The sequence below is a fragment of the Callospermophilus lateralis genome, chromosome 9 (genome assembly GCF_048772815.1).
Source record: "Callospermophilus lateralis isolate mCalLat2 chromosome 9, mCalLat2.hap1, whole genome shotgun sequence".
NCBI lineage: Eukaryota > Metazoa > Chordata > Mammalia > Rodentia > Sciuridae > Callospermophilus > Callospermophilus lateralis.
This window is the reverse complement of record NC_135313.1, coordinates 100,093,433-100,110,699: the sequence shown is the minus strand read 5'-3', so window position 1 is coordinate 100,110,699 and position 17,267 is coordinate 100,093,433. Positions and strand designations below refer to the sequence as shown.

Here is a 17,267-nt window from a genome sequence, read left to right as displayed (position 1 = left end):
CAGGAGGTACTAGATGAGGCCCTAGAGTTAAGCCCCCTCCACAAAAGGAGGAAATTAGGAAACAAGGAAATTGGGAAATAAAGAAATACCACATATACTCTCATGCCCTCAAAGTCCTTTTAATCTATTTTTGAAACACAAACTATTTAAAAGTTAAACAGGATGCTAGAGATGTAGCGAGCACTTGCCTAGCATGCCCAAGGCCCTGGGTTCAATCCCCAGTACCAAAAATGAGTTAAATAGGGAGCTACAAGTATAGTTCAGTGGTAAAGTGCATGCTTAGCACACATAAGGCCCTAGATTCAAACCACAGCTCAAAAAATTAAAATAAAATAAGTAAAAATTAAATAATGACACACAAGAAGAAGAGACTTGGTATTTATTAAGTATCTCAAGGGGCAAAGTGATAACAAAAAACATTCATGTATCCTGTTTAAAGGGAAGAAAACAGGAGGTGGGGGGAGGTGAAGTGGGAGACCATGAAGTTAGAAAACCAAAACAAGACCAGAATCCCACCAAGTGATGCAAAACAGAAGAAATTAACACAGGTTTGTGATCCCAACTACTCAGGAGGCTGAGGCAGGAGGATTGCCAAATTTGAGGTCAGTCTGAGCAATTTAGCAAGACCCAGTCTTAAAGTAAAATTTAAAAAGAGCTGGGGCTGTAACTCAGTGGTAGAGTACTTACCTAGCATGTGCAAGGCCCTGGATTCAACCCAAGAAAGCAAGCAAGCAAGCAGGCAGTTAATTTTTTTTTTTTTTTTTTTTTTTAATTTTTAACAGTCTTCAACAAATGGTGTTAGGACAACTAGATATCCACATACAAAAGAATGAACTTGGACTTCTCACCTTATATCTTACACAAAAATTAAAGTGAATCAAAGACCTCAATGTAAGAGCTAATATTATGAAATATTAGAAGAAAACACAGGGATAAATTTTCATTACGTTGGATTTGGCAACAAATTCTTTAGATTTGACACAGAAGCACAAGCAACAAAAGAAAACATAAATGAACTAGACGCCATTAAAATTCAATATGTTATGCATCAAAAGTCATTATCAAGAAAGACAACCTACAGAGTAGGAGAAAATATCTGCAAATTACATACCTAATAAGAAATTATAATGTAAATTTATTATATATTTAAAATATATAATAAAACTCAACAACAACAACACTAAAGATAGCGGGTATGGTGGCATATGCCTATAATCCCAGCTACTTGGGGGTCACAAGCTGGAGGCCAGCCCCTTCAACTAAGCATCACCCTCAGCAACTTAGTGAGATCCTGTCTCAAAATAAAAAATTAATATAACTTGGGATAAAGCTCACTGTAAAGTGTTCCTGAGTTCAATGAGTACCAAAAAAAAAAAAAAGGACCAACAACAGATTTTAAAATGGGCAAAGGATCTGAACAGACATTTCTCCAAAGAACATATGACGGCCAACAGACAACAAAAAAGTACAACACCTTAGTTGTTGAAAAATGAAAATCAAAACCATAATGCAATACCATTTCACATGTATTATAAACAAATGTAACAAAAATATTTATTAAAAAAACAGAAAATAATAATTGTTGGTAAGGATGTAGAAAAACTGAAACTCTCATATAGTGCTAGTGGGAATGTAAAATGGTGCAGCCACAGTGAAAAACAACTTGGCGACTGCTCTAAAAGTTAAACAGGAATTGCCATACGACCCAACAGATCCATTCCAAGGTCTACCCATAAGAATCAAAAACTAAGACTCAGATATTTCTACATCAATGTTCACTGCACCACTACTGACAATAACTAAAAACTACAAACAAGGCAAATGCCATTGACATGAATGAATAAATAAAATGTGGTATATCTATACAACAGAATATTATCCAGCAGTAAAAAAGGAATGGCATTATGATATGTGTTATAACATACCTGAATCTTTAATAACCTTTACTTAGTATGCTAGGTAAAATAAGCTAGTCACAAAAGAACAAAATATCTTATGATTTCACTCACATGAAATATTCAGAATAGGTAAATGTATGGAGAGAAGTACATTAGTAATTACCAGGAACAGGGAGATGGAGAAATGAGGAGCTCAGCTCAATGAATACAGAGTTTCAATTCAAGGTGATAGAAAACATCTGGAGATAAATGATAATGGCAGTGTGAATGCCACTGAATTAATACTTAAAAACGGTCAAAATGGCATACTTTGATTTACATATATTTTACCACAATAAAATTAAATTGAAAAGAAAAAAAAAAACCCATATTAGGTCTTCAGAGATCTGAATTGTCCAAAGGTAAATTTCAAATCAGGGACTCCAATCTGAAAGGGGCTCTGGGATCACTGGATCTAAGCCTCATTGCAAGTCTAGTGGGAAGCTTCCAACACCTCACTCCTCCAGACTACAGAGGAGTCTCCAGATGCTGCCAGGTGGCAGTTCCCCCATGCAGACTACTGATCTCGCATCAAGGAAGAACAACCTGAGCTGGAAGGAAAGGAGGAGGAAAGGAAGATGGAAAGGAAGCTGAAAAACCTGAAAGCAGCCGTATGATCACACATTATTCAAGTACAAAGCCTCAGCTTCCACTCGTGAATGAAAACAGCACTTGCCTTCAGTGGTGCCACGAAACTTGCAATAGCATACCTCTAACACCCAAGCCAACACCTGGCAAATGGTGGGCATTCAATCTACCATGGCTTCTGCTACTGTGCTATTCCCGAGCCTGCCAAAGGCTGAGCAGGCAGAGACTTGGGTGGGGTCTGTCAGAACTCAAACACAATCACTAGCACCATGAGGAGACTTCCGAGAAAGAACAATTTTAATGCGGTTCAACTTCTCTTAGAAAGACTGGGCTTATTGTTCCTAGAACGAATCCAGCTACTCTTCGTTGGGAAGAGCACTGCCACACAATTCACTCTCTGTACAACAGGCCTCTGTTAGCATGTCTGAGCAACCGTTCATAACACAGTCAGCCTCTACCCGCAGGAAAGACACAATCTGTGAAGAAAATTAGCTGGAAGGGAGTCCCCAGAGGCTGCTCTCAATCTTTGGTGGCCTCAGAAGCACTTGGGGAACCTGTTAAAATAACAGATACCTCAGTCAGCCCACAGACATTCTGATTAGTAAATATTTTAGGCGGGGCTCTACTGCACAACTGTCTGAAGAAAGAAACACTTAAGGGTTGGGAATGTGGCTCAGTGATAGAGTGCTTGCCTAACATGCATGAGGCTCTAGGTTTGATCCCAGGTATTGCAACAAAAATAACACTTAAGGTAGGACACAAAAATGTTATAGGATCACATGCCAAGGTAGACAAATACAACAATCTGCCCCACAAAACAAGGTCTGCATTTTCTTGTATGCCCATCTAGAAATGCAATGGCTTTGGTGATGTTATTGGCAACACAAGCAAATAAGCTATATCATATGCACATAATAACCAATTCAAGTTTCATACAGTACTTTCATATAAAAATCTCTTGTGATTGGTTATATTTTAAATAAATACAAAATAAGTAATAAAAAACTAAAAATAATGTACCATCTACATTTCTTTTAGTAGCAAAAATATACTTCAACTATATTATTAGAAGTTGGTCAAATTTCTGTGAAACTGGTACATGCTTGGATTACTGGGAAAATTATTAACAGGTACAAATTTTTGATCAGCAATCTGACAATATGTGTCAAAAAGTGATCAACTTGGTAATCTTACTTCACTGAATTTATTCTAAGAAAATAATAACACAAAAGAAAAAAATTATATGCAAAAAGATGTCATTGTGTAATATGTGATATTAAAAAGAGATGTAAAGTATCCCAAATAGTTTATCAAAATTTGCCATATTAATTCAAATATGAAAGTATTAAATATTTAAATTATGTACATTATAGTTACAAACTATATATTAGTTACAAGTGCATAGCAGTTACAAACTATCATAAACCATGAAAAATCTAAAACTACTTCCTACAAAATATGGATACAAGGACAGTCTCAAAAGGTAGTACATTAAAAAATAATAGCTAGGGGCTGGGGACATAGCTCAGTTGGTAGAGTGCTTGCCTCGCATGCACAAGTCCCTCAGTTCGATCCCTATCACCATACACATGCACAAAAAAAGGAAAGACGTAATAGCTAAAGCTGCAGATGTGGCTCAGTGCTAGAACACCTGCTTGGCATGCATGGGACCCTAGGTTCAATCCTTGGCACCACCAAAATAAATAAATAAAGCTAATACTGGGACAGTTTAACAGGGGTTATTCCCGTCTGGTCTCTTGAATTTCTGTATCATTGCTACATTACTATAATAAGACTATAAATAAATTTGATTCTGCCTGGAGATTTAATTAAACAACATTTACACAGGTGAAGAGTGTAACATTGACCTCAGCCATCCTGAACCAAGACAAACGCACCCAAATGTGCCACAGTAACACATGGCTATGAGCCAGTTCTAAATTATTTGTCCCAAAAGATACATCTTGGCAGATGGATATAAATATGAAATCTTAGATTAATATTTTTTAAAAAGCAAGTATATGCATTAAAGGAAAGGGGGAATCTGGTTTGGCAGATAGTCACATGGCAAAGAGATCAGAAGACTTCATGAACTTCATAAACTTCAATAAAAGCCAACAAAATTATGTATCTAAGAGATAATGTGGCTCATGAGACAGAAGGCCCAGTTCTTTTCCTAGTTTTATCTGGACTGGGTTTCACTTGCAAACTTTGGTTTCTTATGTGCAAAGTGACAGAACAGAGATACTGTTGCCCATTCCCACCTTCAGGACTTGGAAGAAAAAACAATTATGACTATAAAGGTGCTTTGAAAATCATGATTTTTTTAATCTGGTTATTAATATTATGAAGACATTCATTTATGTTTCTATCCAAAAAAGGTGGGGGGTAATAATTAACAGTGTTTTAAAGGATAAATTATAAACTCCTACGCAGATGTGTCTCAGAGGAGCACCAAGATTGGCACCTCCTGTTAAAAAACTGCCTTTTCCATCAACACTGCCCTTCCCGTTATTTGCATTTTTATACCTCTTCATCCACATGTGGATAATTCTTTAAATTTTAATCTGTAAAAGCTTCCAGGCATGGAGGCACAGGCCTATAATCCCACCAACTCAGGTGGTTGAGGTAGGAGGATCACAAGTTTGAGGCCAGCCTCAGCAATTTAGCAAAGCCCTAAGCAACTTAGCAAGATCCTATCTCAAAATAAAAAAAGGGCTAGGGATGTAACTCAGTGGTCAATCACTCCTGGGTTCAATCCCCAGTACCTAAAAACAATAGCTAATGTAATCACTGACAGCAAAAATATAGAAGAAAGAATTCTCAACCTTTAAAGTGACACTCAGGTTCCATGCAGACTTAACTGATCAAAATTTCTGGATGGAAGAGAGTAAATAAATAAACCCAAGCCATTTATAATTTAACAAGTTCCCAAAGTGCTTCCAGTGACTTCTTATTGCAATTACCACAACATTGTAATTAATATTAGCTCAATATTATCATATATCACTCACTAAATATATGCTAGTCATTGTCCTAGCACTTTACATGTATTACTTATATGATCTCTACAACCATGTAAGTATGTGCTGCTATAAACACTGCCCTCCCCTCACCCTCGCTTTTATAGATGAAGACAATAAAATAGAAAGAGATTACTTAATTGGCCCAAAGTCACAAGATTAACGTGGCAAAGTTTGAAAATTGCTGGTCTAGTTTCCTACACTAGGAAAACTGTACAGTCAGTTATGGTGGTGCACACCTGTAATCCCAGATACTTGGAGGTTGAGGCAGAAGGACTGCAACTTCAAGGCCAGTCTCAGTAATTTAGCAAGACCCTCTACATCTTAGCAAGACCCTGTCTCAAATTAAAAAATAAAAAGAACTGGGAATGTAGCTTGATGGCAGAGTATCCCCAGGTTAGATCCTTAGTAACAAAAAAAAAAAAAGAAAGAAAGAAAACAGTTGTATGTAAACTCTGGTCAGGTCATATTGAAATCTGTTTTCTTTTAAAAACAGAGTTGCCCAAAGAAGCACAGTGAGCCCCTACTAAACTAGAAGGCCAGCTGGAAAAGTAGCTCAGTGATACAGCACATGCTTAACCTATGGTGCAAGGCCCTGAATTCAATCCACAGCACCAAACAAATAAACCTGCAAGGGACAAAGAACCTAAGGCTGTTTGCAGGTGTCCAATAAAACTGCCATCAATTCATGCTGTAGTTGTCTCTCCTCCTAGCCCAAGAGCCCTGAAGTGCAGGAACCATGTATGTATGCCTCTTGGTACCTGGTGCCTACCTGAAGGACTTAGTAAATGATCTAACCAATAAATCTAGATAAATCCTGATGGCTATCCTGGGAAATATGAAGGACTATTGTGTAGAGAAGAAACAAACTTAATTTATGTTACTTCGCGGGAACAATTCATGTCAACAGGTAAAAGGGGAAGACCAGATTCTAGAACAGTCTAAACACATGTCTGGCAATCAAGGCTCTACAAGAATAGAGCAGCATGCCTGAGGTTTGAGACTGAATGTAGCAGGAATATGGTAGAATGTTGGATTATGGTGCCTCTAAGAGCTCTTCTTCCAAGATACAAATCCTATTAGTCTACATTCCAAGGTATTTGTTTATCCTTTTATATAATCAGCAATTTCCACTAGGTATAAAAGTCACATTAGTAAGTTACCATGGATACCATAATGTGTTCTACAAACTTCCTGTGCTTTCAAGGACCCAGAGAAAAGTGCATGTCCACAAGTAAACCTGAGCAAGGAGGAAGGTGACTATATGACAGGAAACAGCAAGGGGTGAGACTTCCAGGTGAGAATAGTCTGAGCATAAAGTGGGCAGGAAAGCCCTGGTATAATGAAGACCCAGCTATAAAAAATCAGTAACTCTGGTGCTGTAGAGGTCACTTAGTCTAATATCTATATACACTTCATGGATGATGCTCTGCTGGCACTGAGAAAAGAAAGCTTAGTTCATTTTTTAAATTATATTTTATAAATCAAAAAATTGTATCATCAATGCTTTCTTTGCTTAGTTTTTGTTTTTATTTTTAAGACTAACAGATCCTTCACTTTTTTCAAGGAAATCATTTAAATGATTCTGCTTTTAAACATGTTTTACTACTGTCTACTATTTCAACTGTTTAATTTGACAACCAAACATGCAGTTATCACAACTGATAGCTATTAAAACTCAGATCTGGGGGGGCAGATCAACTCTGAGCCTAACATTGACCTTTAAATGATTGAGATCCACCAATAGTACTATAAAATTAAAAATATTATATTTAAAAGTAATTTTAAGTAGAATATTATTATAAAAACACAATTCCTAAGGCCAGAATTGACATCAACAAATAGAATCTCAATCTATCTCATCCAACTTCTAAATCATGACACCAAAGCCAGGTGTGGTAACATGAACCTATAATCCCAGAGACCTGGGAGGCTGAGGCAGGAAGAGGATCACAAATTCAAGGCCAGATTCAGACCCTAAGCAACTTAGCTAGACCCTGTCTCAAAAGATAAAAAGGGATAGGGATGAAGCTCAGGGGTAAAATACCCCTGGGTTAAATTCCCAGTACCAAAACAAAAGCAAAGAAGCAAAACTTAATTAATAGAAGACTGAAGCAAAAAAAAAATCTAAATCCAAAACCAAACAAAATATAACACATTTCAGTAATAAACTTCTTTTAGCCTGTAATCATTTCTCATCATCCATGTAAACTATTTTAAGGATCTGAAATCTTCCTCTATAAAAAGCAAGTTCCCATCATCTGAACTACACTTACATTCTACTGAAGTAGTTTCCAAAGCATAACACATGAAGCTTCAGATGTTTGCTTCCTTATCTACTGCACATAAATAAGGTTGAATCTGTGGGTTAATTCAAAAGCCTGACACAGTAGGAGATCTAGGGTTTGGGTTCTAACACAAATTTATGTGGTAAACTTTGCAAAAAAACCTTTTCTGTACTTGCCACATCAACTGTAACATACAGTATTTGACATCTCCACCACTAATAAAAGTCTCTTTGAAGGAGTTCTGACTGGCTAACCTTAGCTGGGAGAATTAAAAACGATGGCTGAAAACTCCTTGATAAAAATTAAAACTTTATAAACCTAAAAAGCAGTGTTACAAGTTAGCACATAATAAACAATGACTTACAGAAAATGAGATTTGAGTAACTGCTACAAAGGTGCAATTAGACAACTTTACAAAAATGAGTAAGCAAACAGCTCATCAAATTTTAAAAATTGTCCTAGCAAATGGAGAAGATAAATAATATTCCGTACTCTGGGGCACTGTGTTATTTTCCTTATCTGGATGGTCTCTGCATCAATGTTACTATTCTTCTAAACCTCTTGATGAGTAAAGGGACTGGGACTGTCTAAGATCCCTTATAGGAAAAGTTCAGTAAATGTCACGAATACCGAATAATAGTAATAAAAATACAATTCCTAAGGCCAAATTGACATCAGACTGGGACACCTGAATATGGTGCAAGGTACATGGCACATGCAACTGTTTCTCACTTCTGTCTCTTCTGCATCACTGCCTCCCAAAGGACTATAGAACCCGAAGCACTCGTTGCCACATCTACAAATTAAAGTATCATGTTTAAAGAGCTCACGGGTTCTACGAACAGGTCAGTATTTAATGAAGGAACCAAGTTACACAGAAATTCACCGGATGGAACACAACATGCTTTAAAAGACTCCACTTAATTATGTTTTTTTTTTAATTTCGGAAATAAACACAACTCTTCTTTAAATATTATGTAATAAGTTAGACTCTGGAAAACCCCATACTCATCCGAGAAGCTCAGAAAAAAAAAAAAAAAAAATTGGAAAGCAAAATTCGATTAGCTCCATTGTACCCAACCAGGCTAACGTGCAAGATCACACACTCATCTTCGTCAGAGCGTCTCTGCCAATACCAAAGAACAACAAAGGCAAGTTGAGGAGGCTGTTCAGGCTTAACTCAGCACTTGTCCGCTTTCCCAGCTTCGGAAAGAAGCTCTCGGAGGCCCCCCCCCCCCCCGAGACCACGGGGACCCTCCGCATTGCTCTCGGCGGGCTGCTCAGCTCCGCGCCGCTCGTTCAGCTTTTGTCTGGCCCGGCCGCGAGCCCGGCCGCTCGCCTCCCCGGGACCCTTCCCTCTGGATCTTTCTCCACACCCATCACTCGCCGATGACTAGTTGCTGTAGGTTTCTCTCCCGAGCCCCGTGCCTCGCAATCCCGAGCTCCTTTCCCAGGCGACCCGAATCGAGTTGGTTTCTCCCCCCGGGGCCGGCGGACTCGGGTCAGGAAGGGGGCCCGGGGTGGAGTCTGAGAGAGAGAGAGAAAGTGAGAGGGGCACACAAAGCCCGACTGACCCCAGCGCCGCCCGCCCGCCCTCTGCAAAGAAGCCTGGGATCAGCAACCTACTGGTAGGATCCACCGCCCTCACATCCCGCTCCTCACCCGGCTCCCACTTAAGGGCCGCCCCCTCCCCCCAAAGTGCACCCAAGAGTGGATGACAGCGCTGGACATCGCCCCCACCCAGACCCGGCGCCCGCCGCCGCGGGGGAGGGACCGGGGGCCTCGGGACGACTCGGGTCTAAACCTCCTCGCCCTAACCCGGTACTTACAATCCTATTATTCGCTACTGTTTGCCGCTGCGGACCGGACAGCCGCCGCCTTCTCCTCCACCCCAATGAGGTTAAGCGCTTGGTGCGGGGATTAAAAAAAAAAAAAAAAAAGAAAAAAAGAAAAAAAAAAAAAAAAAGGAGCGAGAGAAGCCCACAGCGCCTGCGCAGTGCAGTCTCTCTTTTTCCCTTTACCGCCACCGACCGGGCTGGACCATAGAGAGTGTAAATCGAGACCAGAGAGGTGGCTGCCTCTCTATGGTAACGCCCCGCGCAGGCGCCGGCCTGGCTGCGTTGAGCTTGGGGAGCTGGCAACCTCGAGAGGTTTGCCTCCACGGAAAACGTTAGTTGACGCTAATGAGGACCCGTAGGGTAAAGGTTAAGGAAAGGGTAGCCAGCGTGTAGTAGTCAGCTTGGAGAGTTGCGGCAAAACTCGGGCAAGATAAAAGGACGGACCTAAGCAACACACACCAGAAAGCAAGGAGAGTGATAGGAAGAGCTAGAGAGGAGTCAAGAGAGCGTAGATTAAAGTCGTCCGGCCGGAACTTCCTTTGGCTGGGGGAGGGGGGTCTAATACCTGAGGAAACAGTATTTCACTTCTGGGTTACGGGCGCCCCATCCCCATCGGGCGACTTTCATGAAGGAAATTGTGCCCTGTGACTGCCCGTAGCGAGGCAGAGCGTCGCTTTCCCTAGGTGGCGCGGACGCTTATCCCGGAAGCATAACTTTTGAACAGTTCTTTGCTGTTTTAGGAGCAGAGCCGCCCCCGTGGAGGCTTCGGGGACTCTTGAGTCAACCTCAAAAAAGCTTTTTTTACTTATAGGACTGCCTAAATAATGCCGCTTCTGCCCTTCCTGGCGCCTTACCCGCTGATGAAATGTGGGAAAGAGAGCTGGAGGGTGGAAAGCTATGCAAATTATAGGGCTGCCTTCAAGGATCCTGAAGGACCCACGGTTCTGCCTTGTGAAGCTTCTGTGCTCGCCGGTAATTTGACTTTGAAAGTTTTTGTGATGATAACCTACACTGCTTCATGAAAATCACTCTTAAGAATGATGTTCAATGCACGTGATTCTTCTGGAACCTCCTTGGTGCCGAGCTCCATGCTGCTGGCAGTGTGAATGGGTTGGGAGAATGGTACCGGAGAACTGTTGAGATAATGCCTTCTGGTCCCCAGAGATATAGGAGTCCTGATCGGAGGGGCTAAGCTAAAACAATGCAAGGTGTGGGTCTTGTGCAGAAAAGCTAAGAGAACTGTGGTTTGAAGGAGTAAGAAAAACAGGATACAGTTCCTGGTTGAATTTAGAAAGGGACGAGAGCACGAGTGAGCTTTTGAATATGGTTAGGTGAGAATGAAAGAGCATTCCAGAAAAGAAACACCATGGCTGAAGGCTAAAGAGGAATTGGTTGGTATGTGGGAGTATAACTAATATATAGTCTACCTGAAATGGGGAGAAGGGGAGAAAAAGGGTGATGCAAAGTAAGGTTTGATAAGTAGAATGGGAAATAATTGTTTATGTTTTTTTAATACACCTAACAAAGTTTACCATCCTCATCACTTTTCATATAGTTCAATAGCATTAAATAAGTTTACATTGTTGCGCAGCCAATCATCAGCATTCTTTTCGTCTTGCAAAACCGGCTCCAAAATCATTAAACAACAATCTTCTGTTGCCTCTCTATCCTCAGCCCTGATAACCACTATTCTACAGTGTTGTGAAGTTAACCTCTCTAGGTACTTCATGAAAGTGTAATAATATAGTGTTGGTCTTTTTGTGACTGGCTCATTTCACATAGCATCATGTCCTCAAGATTATTCCTGTTGGCTGGTTGTGGTGGCACACACCTGTAATCCCAGCAACTCAGGAATCTGAGGCAGGAGGATTGAAAGTTCAAGTCCATCCTTGGCAACATAGCAAGAGTGTACCAAAGTAAAAAAGGGTTGGGGAGGCTAGGGTTGTGGCTCAGTGGTAGAGTGTTGGCCTAGCATGGAGGAGGCACTGGGTTCAATCCTCAGCACCACATAAATGTAAAATAAAGATATTGTGTCCATCTAAAACTAAAAAATGAATATTTTTTTTAAAAAAAGGGTGGGAGATATAGTTACATTCCCTAAAAGAACCCTGGGTTTAATTACCCTGGGTCTATCCCCAGTATATTTATTTTTATGTGGTGCTGGGGATCAAACCCAGTGCTTCATGCAGTGCTAGGTCTACCACTAAGCCACAACCTCAGCCCTGCTTTCACCTTTTTGCTATTATGAATAATGCTGTTGTGAACATGGGCATACCCTTATCTCTTTAAGACCTTGCTTTTGAATAGAATGGGAAAGATTTGGAAACCAAGTAGAGAAATCCATACTTGATAGTACTGGTTTATATCCTTGACTCGGGTTAGTAACATTGGTAAGGAATAGGTTTTTGTTGTGTTGTGTTTTGTTTGAACCACTAGGAATCTAACCCAGTGCCTCCTGACTGCTAGGCAACTACTCTTAACACTGAGCTAAACCCCCAATCCAAAGAACTGTATTAGAAAGTGATCTTCCCCTCAAAGTTGACTATATACCCTTACTTAGATAAAGCATTTATGAAGGCCTTTTCTTTGCTAGGCATTATATACTACTGCTTTCTGTAAATTATTAGTATGTCTTTGAATGCATCAAGACCACGTGAGCCAATTGTTTTTTCTCACTTGTAAAATGGGCTGAGGGAAGGCTCACCAACCACACATATACACAGGGAGAAGGAAAGAAAATTGCCATGGGAGCTAGGCACCTGTGAGGCCTGACAGTTCACTGCTTTGGAAAGGATATTGGGGGGAAAAAATCACACTTAAGAGTGACTTTTCTTAAGAAAGAATAGACTGACATCAAAAGCTTTCGCTGTCTGTATAAAGCTCCACACAACAGAAGTGCATCTTTTATATTCCCTAAAAGAACCCTGGGTTTAATTACAGGTCTGCTTTTTGCCTTTAATAAATATAAAAAGGTTACGTAGGAATACCTTTGTATGTAATAGAGAAATTAATGGGACACATCCTTTCCTACTCAACACTTCATCTTTTATATCCTCAAAAAGGGGCTGGGGTTGTGGCTCCGCAGTAAAGCACTCGCCTAGCAAGTGTTAAGGCCCTGGGTTCGATCCTCAGCACCACATAAAAATAAATAAAAGTATTGTGTCCAACTCCAACTTATTTTTTTTTTTTTGAGGGAGAGAGAGAGAGAGAATTTTAATATTTATTTTTTAGTATTTGGCGGACACAACATCTTTGTCTGTATGTGGTGCTGAGGATCGAACCCGGGCCGCATGCATGCCAGGCGAGCGCGCTACCGCTTGAGCCACATCCCCAGCCCCCCAACTCCAACTTAAAAAAAGAAAAATATTTTTAAAAATACTGTAAGGGAGGCTGAGACAGAAGAACTGACCAGATGGCAACAGTGACAGGGAAATCTGAGACAGGAGGATTGCAAGTTTGAGACCAGCCTCAACAATTGAGGGAAGGCCTAAGCAACTTAGTGAGACAGTGTATCAAAATAAAAATTTAAAAAGGCTGGGGAATGTGGCTCAGTGGTAAAAACTTTGGGGTTCAGTCCCCCGTGGCAGGGTGAGGGGGTGTGTGGAGAGGGTGGATTCATGAAGTCTTTGGACAGGTAAGGAAACGGAGACACTGAGGAAAAATTCTTTGTCCAGTGAACCTGAGCCTCCAGAATTCCTACTCTGCTTTGGTCCCCCTTTGAGAGACAGTAAGATGCCTTATTAGTCTGTGTGAATGGACAGTGTTTCTATTGTCAGTCTTGCCTTCCTTGGGGATGAATGCCCAACTCTGATGAAGATAATGCTAATTTAAAAAGGAAGTACAGAATATAAGTGCATTGCAAACACCTTCATACTCTCAAAAATATTGTGTACAAACTATGTGCCAAAACTTTAGCAAAGCAGGGAAAAGTCGCTGATCTCATCAAGGAAATATTTTTGAAAGTAACGAATAAAATATATGACAGTTAGGATAAGTGTTGCAGGAAAAAATGAAACAGGCACACATAGGAAGGTAATTAATGAGGTTTGGGATTAAATTCATCAGGAGGACCCTATTGAGAAGGGAAGCTTATTCACAAAAAGGAAGTGAAGGAACAAAAAAATACCTTGTTGGGGAAAAAGAGCATTCAGGGAGAACAATAGCAAACGCAGAATTGTTCTACAGCAGGAGACACCTCCTGCATTCTAAGAACAGAAAGGCCAGAGTATCCAGTATAGAGAGCAGAAGGGTAAAAGTAGGATATGAGGTCAGAAAGGTAACAGGATGCCAAATTGTGTTGAGACCAACAGGCCATTATGAGGATTTTTACTGGGTGAGAGTGGATGCCTTTAGGAGGTTACAGTTTGACTTTTAGTACATAGTTGTAGATGGACATAATATCTTTATTTTATTTATTTATTTTTTATGTGGTGCTGAGGATCGAACCCAGTGCCTCACACAAGACAGATGAGTCCTCTACAAGTGAGCCACAACCCCAGCCCCCCTGACTTAAATTTTTAAAGAAACACTTTGGCTTCTATTTTGAAAATAGGTTGTTGGGGAGTAAGGGGAACCATCTAGGAACCTATTATATTAGTCTGCATAAGAGACAATTTTGACTTATAGAAAGTGCAAGCAGTGGAGGGGTAAGTATCTGGGTATATCCAAACAAGATGACACACAGGATTTGATGGAAATTTAGTTGAGGGTGTGAGAAAATTGGCCAGTCCAAGGTGACGTAAGATTTTTGGCATGAACAGTCTCAAGATTGCAGTTTCCATTTATTGAAATGGGAAAGATGAAACAAAATGACAAAGGAGAAAGTCAGAAATGGGAGGAAATAAGAAATTCAGTTCTATTAATTTTGAGGTGCCTATTAATTTGCCAAATGGAAATAAGGAGAAATTTAGATATAATGGTCTGATTACATCAGTATATAGATAGTATTTAAAATCATGAAATCATGATGTTAAACAAACAGAAATTTGAAAAAGATATCAAAGCTGCTGAAATAAACCAGAAAAGGAATTCACATGGTGGCAGGGGAGGCAGGGGTTCAAAGATAAACAATAATGTCAATTGCAAATGAGCTATAATTGTCTCTTGGTTTTATCATTCGAGTAGTGAAGATGAAAGCCAGATTATAATGAGTTCATAAAAGAATGGTAGAAACACAATTGGAGAGAGGGAAGAGTTTGGTTGTACAGGTAGGGAGCAAAAATATACTTAAAAGGATAGATAGTATTTAGATAATAATTTTAAATTGTTTCATCTGTAAATATATTAGTATGTTTAATAATAACTATGATCCTGCCTCATATCTTCATGGGATGTGTTCCAGGACCCTCTGTGGTTATCAAAATGAGCCACTTTTAACCTATACATAACTTCACATATACTTTAAATCATCTCTAGATTACCTGAATTATCTAATACAATGTAAATGCTATATAAATAATTGTTACACTGTATTTAAGGAAGTGTCTATACATGTTCAGTACAGATGAATTTTTTTACAATCTTCATATTTACTTAGTTAAATCAAATTTCATTATCAGCTTTATTAAGATACAATTCATACCTCATACAGTTTATTCATTGAATCATATAATTCTGCCAGGGGTGGTGGCTCACATGTGTAATCCTAGCTACTTAGAATGCTGAGACAAGAGGTTCACAAATTCAAGTTTAGTCTGAGCAACTTAGTAAGACCCTGTCTCAAAATAGAACACTTATGATCTGGGACTATAACTCACGGATAGAGTGCCCTGAGTTAAGTACCCAGGCCCACAAATAAAATTCAGGTTACTACATTCACCACAATTCATTATATAATGTTTAATTTATCCACATGCACCCTGCCCCAAAAAAAAGAAAAGAAAAAAACTACCAAAGACTGGGTGGAATGATAATGTTAACATAAGTTTATAAGTTGTAACAAATGTACGGTTCTCAACAGCTTGGGAGGCTGAGATAGGAAGATCACTAATTCAAAGCCAGCCTCAGAAACTTAGCAAGGCCCTCTCTAAATAAAATATTAAAAAGGGCTGGGGATATGACTCAGTGGTTAAGCATCCCTGAGTTCAAATCCCAATATCAAAAAATATATATACCATTTTGGTGAAGAATGTTGATGGGTGAGGCTTTGCCTTTGTCTGAGCAGAGGATATGTGGAAACTCATTCTACATCTACAGTTTTGCTGTAAAGCTAAAACTGCTCTAAAAAATAAAGTGTTTTTAAAGAGTAGTTTTAAATTTTTAATAAAAAAAAACTGTATACCCATTAATGTCACGCCCTATTTCCTCCAATACACCAGCCAACCACTGATCTTTTTCTCTATCGATCTGCCTATAGTACTTCATTATCTTTTATTGTCAGATTTGTGTGTGTGTGTGCACATTTTGTTTGTCCATTCATTAGTTGATGGACTTTGAATTGTTTTTGCTTTTTAGCTATTGTGAATAATGCTGTCTGTGAACGTTATATTACAAGATTTTCTATGAATGTATGTTTTCAGTTTTCTTGCCTTTATATTTAGGAGCAGAACTACTAGATCACTATATGTTTAATCTTTCCAGGAATGGCTTGACTGTTTTCCAAAGTTAAAGTCCATTTTATATTCCCACTAGCAATATATGATGGTTCCAATTTCTCTACATCGTCACCAACATTTGTTATTATATGTCTTTATATTTATACCTATCCTTATGTGGTGATTTTGATTTATATTTCTTTAATGATGTAACTTCAAGTGTCTTTCATATGCTTAATGATAATGTATATCATCACAGGAGTATCTGTGCAAATCCTGTGCCATTTTTAATAGGGTTATGTCCTTAATGAGTTGTAAAAGTTCTTTATTATTATAGATTATAGATATATGACTTTAAAATAGTGTCTACTGTTCAGGACATTGTCTTTTTCCTTTGCTGATGATGTCCCTCAAAGCACAAAAGTTTTTAAGCATGTTCAATTTATTTTTTTTCTTTTGCCACTGTTTTTCATGTCATAGCTTAAAAAGATCATCTAATAATCCTATTGGTTTTTTCTTATAATCTTATTCTTTGGGCTCTTAGATTTAGGTCTGTGATCCAATTTGAGTCAGTTTTTTTATGTGGTATGAGGTAGGGATTAATCTTCATTCCTTTTCATGTAGCTATCCACTTGTCCCAGCACCACTTGTTGAAAGGACTGTTCTTTTCCCATCTTGGATTGTCTTGGAAACCTGTTAAAGATCAGTTGAATGTAAATATATGGACTTCTTCCTGTATTCTCTGTGTATATATATATATATGTGTGTGTGTATATGTATATATATATATCTGTTCGTATGCCTGGTGTTTTGATTACTGTCACTTCGTAGTAAGTTTTTGAAATTGGGAAATGAGAGTCCTTCAACTTCTTTTTTCTTTTCAAATTCTTTTGTTCTATTTGGTATCCCTTACATTCCCATCTGTACTTTCTGATCAACCTGTCCATTTCTGCAAAAACAGGTTGTTGTAGTTTTCATGGGCACTAGATTGAATCTGTAGATCAATTTGGAGAGTATTTCTATCTTAATATTTTTTAAAAAAAGAGAGTGAGAGAGAGAA

The 17,267-nt window shown here is 39.0% G+C and overlaps 1 protein-coding gene across 6 annotated transcripts in view; it reads right to left on the bottom strand.

Annotated features, from left to right (window-relative positions):
• Positions 1–10,310, bottom strand: part of Clasp1 (cytoplasmic linker associated protein 1) — a 272,883-nt gene extending 262,573 nt beyond the window's left edge. For 5 of the 6 annotated variants that reach the window (XM_076865837.2, XM_076865839.2, XM_076865842.2 and 2 more), the window contains exon 1: positions 9,666–9,754. The gene's annotated coding sequence lies outside the window, so the exon portion shown is untranslated. Of the gene's footprint in view, positions 1–9,665; positions 9,755–10,239 lie in introns of those variants that run through there. The other variant, XM_076865838.2, reaches the window with a different exon arrangement.
• Between the last annotated feature and the right edge of the window lie 6,957 nt (positions 10,311–17,267).